The sequence below is a fragment of the Diplotaxodon limnothrissa genome, linkage group LG2 (assembly GCF_057381915.1).
Source record: "Diplotaxodon limnothrissa isolate DT_005_m linkage group LG2, D_limnothrissa_male_GT1.1, whole genome shotgun sequence".
Lineage (NCBI taxonomy): Eukaryota > Metazoa > Chordata > Actinopteri > Cichliformes > Cichlidae > Diplotaxodon > Diplotaxodon limnothrissa.
In genome coordinates, this window is record NC_140597.1 from 29,196,808 (window position 1) to 29,203,778 (window position 6,971).

A 6,971-nucleotide genomic window follows, 5' to 3' on the forward strand; every position below is an offset into this window, starting at 1 on the left:
TGAAATAGATAGCATTTATTTGATTACCTATGTTTTCACTGTAGAAGTAAAGTACAAGCGCTGATGATCTCCATAGTGACTCCATAGTAACAGAAATTATATCCATACTTCTTAAAATACCTTTTCAACTGCATACATCAGTACAGATGTGTTTTAAGAAAGAGACTAATTAACTTACAGCTTCTCTCAGTGCAGTAAGTTATTAAGTAAACTCAAAGCTGCCAGGAGAGAAACGTTTTCATTCCTCTATAATTAGAGTTTCTTTGTGTCTTTACAGTAAACAGAGGTAATAAATACTGCCATAGTGGAATTAATGTGAAAAATGTGCTCAGCTGTAAAGACTCACATTGAAACTTACATTTTGCTCATACAGCTAACAAATACACCTGAAAACAGCTGTATTAGGTAGGTGGTCAACGGCTCATTAACATAGATTTCTAATCAGCCAATCACATTGAAGCAACTCAGAGCATTTACACATGTAGACATCAACAAGATGACCTGCTGAAGTTTAAAGGTAGCATCAGAATTGGGAGGAAAGGAGATTTAAGTGCCTTGGCATTGTTGTTGGTATGAGATGGGCTGGTTCGAGTATTTCAGAACCTGATGATCTACTTTGATTTTCCCACATAACCATCTCTAGGGTTTGCAGAGAAAAGAGAAAACATCCAGTCCTGTGGGCGAAGAGGCTGCCAGAGGTCAGAGGAGAAAGCCCTGTAAGCTTCAAGCTCACAGAAGGCAACAGTTACTTAAATAGCCACTTGTTACAACCAATCTATTCAGAAGAGCACACAGCATGTCAAAGATGGGCTTCAGCAGCAGAAGACCACACCAGCTGCCACTACTGTCAGCTAAGGACAAATCATCAGATTGCACAGTGTGAGGGATATTTTCTTGGCACGCTTTAGCCCCTTTGCTACCCACTGAGCAACATTTAAATACCACAGCCCACCTGAGTATCTTTGCTGCTTATGTGTGTCCCTTCATGACCACAGTGTACCATCCTCTGACAGGAAAACGCACTCTGTGGTAAAACTCAGAGCTTTTCAAACTGCTTTCTTCAACATGACAATGAGTTCACTGTCTTCAAATGAACTCCACAGTCAGCAGATCGAAATCCAAAAGAGCACCTTTGGGATGTGATATAACTGGAGATTCACATTATGGATGTGCAGCTGATAAATTTGCAACAACTCTGTGATACTTTTATGTGAGTATGAACTAAAATCTCTGAGGAATCTGTCCAGCACCTTGTTGAATCGATGCCGTGCTGAATTAGGCTGTTCTAAAAGGAAAGGCGTGTCCAAGATAGTTTTTGCAAGGCGTACCTAAAAAAGTGTCAGAAGAACATGTAATTATATAATGTATAATTTAAACATTTAAATTAGGACGTGAAAATGTTGGCTTATCAGCGATGATGGCAGAAATAAATATTGATCACCGAAGATCCATCCATACAGTGTCAAAGAGGAGCTGGAGCCTATCCCTGGTGTCAGGAGGAGAGGTGGGGCACATCCTGGATTGGTCATCAGTCTGTTGCAGGGCATCCCCATAGATGATATGGGATATTACAATATAATAACATATCATAGAGCACAAAGAAACATTTCACATATCTATTTCATGAGACAGGTGAGACAGGCCAAAGGCTGCACACTGGTCAATGTGCAAATGTACATGTAGTGTTTGAGTGCATGGCAAAGATTTGACATGAAGATCAAGAAGAGCAAACTGGAATCTGCACCCAGATTTAAAAACTTGTATTTCCTCTTTCCAAAACCAGCCTCCTTACAAACATTTAACATGCATACATGCACAGCTGACAGCAGCTTTAAAGAATTTTTTTTTTTTTAAAAAAAGCACACAGTGATGTAAATCACAGAAAAATGGGTAGGGACCAGAAGAAGAATGACATATTATTTGTATTTCTGTATTTCAGAGAAACAGCTTCACTGACAAGCTCTCTAAATGGAAGGCCCAAACAGCTGCCCATCACAGCTGGAAGCTTTACATGTCCAAACTCTTGTTACACAGGTGTGGAGTGGGAGCATCATGCTATTTCTGTGTTTTCTTACAGAGAGTGGCATTGTTCTTTCTACAGGATTATCTCCCTTTATTACTAGATTGTAAATCAAGGGCTCTCATTTAATTGCTTTCACAAAGAAGCATATATTCCAACAAAAAGCATATTAGCGGTCTCATGGCTGAGCAGATAGCCCCCATTTATACAGCTGTTATTATTTTGTGTGGTTCATTATTTTTTATTCAATTTAAAGTGATTTAATGAAGGATGGAGTTAATAACAAGGTGATCACATGTAGTGTAAATACGAGTGGCCAGCACACCCTGAAAGATTTTTTTTTTTTGTTGTTGTAACTTTATAGTGTTTTATCACATTAAGCAGCTGAAAGGCCGTCCTGAATTAAATATGAAAAATGGGCAGTTTCTACCTAACACAGTTTAAAGTTTAAATAAATCCACAGGGGGTGATTCTGACATTCGAGCCAATGTAAAATTAAAGGCTGTTATTCACTGAGAGGGGAAAGTAAATGCTGAAATTTCAGGCTTTGATGCTCACCAGGTTTGACAGTCAGTGTGAAATCTCCAATAAGATTATGACAGTTGTAACCTGAGTGAATCCATCTCTGCATTAGCATCAGCGTGCCTGACCAAGCAGTCTAAGAAGGGTGGGGGGTGGGGGGCTACCTGGACCTTAATTTGCCGCCTCTGTATGAGATGCACTGGCTGCAAATCAAATAGCAGAACTGAACATGTGCGATCAGGCTGCAGGTGAATCTTGTGAATCAGTTTTAAGTCTTTATCACAATAACAGGCCACAATCAGAAGAAGCGCATGCAGCTCTCATGTGTCTGATTTCAAAGCCGTGTTATATGGAGCTTTGATTTTGTATTTTTATTTTACATTAAAATTTTTATTTCTTTTTTTTTTTTTTAACACAACTAGATTTCAGAAAGTTTTATTACCGTGTCATTTCAAAAGTTTGAAATGAACGACCAATTATGTTCGCAGGAAGAAAACTTTTAATGCCAGAAGTAGTTCTAGACATGACCTTTCTTATGGAGATTGAAACTCGGAAAAGATCATCTCTCCTAAAGTAGACACTAATTCTGTGCTACTTTTCAGAAGAGTGCTGTAGCTTTGACCGAGTTGTTTTTTTTTTTTGTTTGTTTTTGCTGATCCACGCTACTGATGATGATGATGTCATTTAGACACAGCCGCCCCCCCCCTCCTGAAGCCACTCTGCACACTGTGAATAATGGAACAACTCCACTGGGATTTCTTGACAGCAGCCGTAGTCACTTTACTGGGTCTCCATCTATTATCTGCCAGCCTTTAGCATCTTACACAAAGTAACAACATTACTGCAAACCAATGGAGACCAAACTTTTAAAAAAAGAGAGAAAAAGAGAGAACAAAAGGAGTACAACTGCCTTCAAAAAGGGAGCTATTTAACTTTGCATGATCAGATTTGGAAAATATTCAGCTGTTTATATGATGCTAAAAATGGAGAATTATTCTTGTCTGTGAGGACCAAACATATTGAAATTCCAAATACATTCCTAAATTTGGTATCTGCAGCAAACACTGCACACACACACACATGCACATGCAAAATGTGTGTCCTGGATCATCTGCTCAGAGGTTGCGTCATGTGCAGCACATTGTATCTGTGCAGAGATGGTAATGCCGTCGTATGTGTGTTTATTGACTTTAAAAGAAGCAGCTGCATGCGTGCAAGTGCGCGCATGTGTGAATATTCATTCTCATTTTGACCAGGAGCATTGATATAGTACACTGGGATTACGCACATAAATTTACACTCCCACACAAAACGGTGGAAATAACTACATCTTCTCTGAGGCATCGATGCATATTTATTAAGGCATAAACGCCCTTGGCCACATGCTGGTTCCATTGTAGTGGGATGGGAGCGAGCTAACTGTCTGCTGCAGAGGGATCGCCCTGAGTCTCAGCCTGGTCTGCCTGTCATCCCGATGAAAATAAGCATGGAGGAGTTCAGCAACAGGCTGAGGGGAGGGTCAGCAGGGATTTGACGTGTGTGGCTGAATGCGTTTTATCACCTGTGCGCTCTGGGTGGCTGTCGTGGGACCGGAGACGTGGCTCTCTGGGCATGTTCAAGAGATCTACATATTAATTTTGCACTGAATCACCGTGAAGGATAATATGTTCTAACCATGTACAGGCAGAAAGAGTGGGCGCAACAAGAAGACATCATCCTATCTGTACATCAGCAGCATGTTCTTTGAAAATCTCTCCTTCAGTTAGAAGGTCGTGCTTTGCGTTACAGGCTCACTCGCCTGCTTCGGTCCACATTAAGGTCATTAATAGAGGCTTTTTTACGCCTGCCTTCCTTTACGCTTGCAGAATGCTGCATAGTAAAGAGGGGAATGCCTTCCCATATTATTACCTCCTTAAAACATGCAGGCAAACAGCTCAAAACAGTGCTAATCACATGCACAGCATGCAGACAATTAAAGGTCACCGAAGAAAAGATTTTTAGGATTTTCAGTTTCTAAACATAAAAAAAGCGAGAAAGCAAACACCCCGCCTGTGTAAGTCCATCTCGGATTGCTTAGTAACTTCAATACTTGAGAGTGTTATGTCCTTGACCGTATCAGACACACACAAAGCTTTGCCTCGGCAAAGAAGAGGGAAAAAACATAAAAGTCGGTGTTATATCTAAGGCTCTTTCACAGAACCCAGGCAGATCATAGCGAGTTATGTTCACTGAATAATTAGTGAATAACCTGTTAGGGGCAGCAGCTGAACGTTGTTGGGAGCCGCTAATGAATAGTCTCATAATCTCATCTGCCTAGGTTAGATGAGAAGGACACCATTAACATCAACTCGACTGCCTGGACATCTGACGCATGAAAGAAGACCCATCCAACCAGTAATCATCCAGTTGGGTTCCTTTTAAGCAGGGCTTTATCAAAGTCTACTTTCATCTGTAATGTGTGACTTCCTCAGAAGGTGGCGGAGGCCTCACAATGCAGCGCAGCAGGGCTTGGTCTGTCACGTTATGGGAATGTTTTTGTTATTGTCAGTTTCAATTATAATCCTGCCGAAAGGCCTCACAGAAAAAAATGTTGTCTGATGTCTCCGGTCCCGGAGGAGTATCCAGAACGCTGCAGGGGTTCTTGAGGGGAATCCAGTGTCATTTTGTCCACCAGACAATGAACACAAGAAGAGCGTGTTAGTGCCACTGTTGCGTTCCAAGCTTGGATGCTTCGCTCCTAATGACAGATCGTATCTGCTTTAGTGGGGCCAAATGCAAAAGCTGAAACAATCTCTTTGACCACTCTTGTGGCTGACACAGATCCAGTATGTAACGCAGAGATATTTATTATGGGTCATTTTACAGTTAGATCCATAATTTGTTGGACAAAGACACAATTTTTATAGTTTTTCATCTGAAACATTAACACAGTCAATTTTAAATCAGTGAAAAATGGGTTTTTCATGATTTCGTTTCATCTCGAGTAACTGGCCTCTAATTAGGCTGAGATCAGGTGACTTGTTTATTTAAGAATATCCCATTTCTTCACCTTAAGAAACTCTTGGGTTGCTTTTGCGGCGTGCTTTGGATGGCTAACCATTTGCACAGTAAAGTGCTGATCAGTCAGTTTTGCAGTGTTTGTCTGAATCCGAGCAGAGTACAGCCATATACACCAGTGGTTTCCACAGGCAGCCATGCCATGACAACACCTCCACCATGTTTCAAAGATAATGCGGCACTCTTTTTTTCTTTTGCCATTATTCTGGCACAATGTCATCTCAGTTCGAGCTGTCCAAAGAATTATTTCCAGAACTGTGCTGGTACTCCTGGAAAAGCCCGATCTGGGTGCAACTAATGGTTTGTATTTTGCTGTAAATCCTCTATATTCACAATCATTGGGGAATCTCCTAAAGTGTCTTATTTAGTAGGTTTATTGTTTTTAAACCTAATGACGTCATCACTCACAAGCAGTGAATCTGATATTCCTGCTAGTAAGCCTAATTACAATTATTTCTGATCCTCTGAAAATGGACTACTATGTATAAAACTGGCCACAAACAAGCAGTAATTGAAGGCAGCTGCAGTAAGTGCCTGACAGAGTATCTCAAGGGAGGAAACACAGCATTTTGTGATATTCATGTGTTCTAGATTGATTTCTATCCAAGTATTAAAAGCAATTCTTATATTTAAGATCACATCAGTTTTCCTTGTTAATCTTGAGCCTTTACAAAAATGGGGCCTTATGTTGTAATTATGGATTTGTAATATTTTATATGCTAAAAGTTTTTGTGGTTTTTGAAAATAAATATTTTAAATGAAAGCCAGCAACTCATTTCAAAAATGTAGCGGCAGATTTACGCCTTTTTGTCTTTTATTTAGTGATATTGTCTTAAAGTAAGCAAAGCGCTCCCTGAGAATGATGTCATCCAGATGGCAGCGTATTGTTCCTCCAAAACGTACAGACTAATGTTCTTTAGCATTAATGGAGTTTTCCCACACTTGGAAGTGACCCATGCCGTGTGCACTACACCCACACGCCACCACAGATGCTGTTTTTTTGAACTGCACACATGTATAGAATGAGCATGGAATCAATTTTTAGTCCAGCTTTACAAGCTGCAACCAAACTTTGTCAGAAATGTGATTGTTTAGCAACCTTATGTCGAGATCACAAGGTGCTGAATGTACTGAGGTTTATGTCAATTAAAAATGCAATTTTAAGATATACCAGATTTTTGTTGCTGAACTGAGACAATTTAGTGATACGTTGATGTCTTGAAGGGCAAATAAAACAAATATAAATATAGATTAATGCAAATAAAATTCAACTGTTATGCTAGCTGACACGTTGAATCGAGCAGTGAGCGTTTAAGGCGAACATTTCATTCATTTCTCATTAATCTGAATGTTTTTGGAGGTCAAAGTAGCA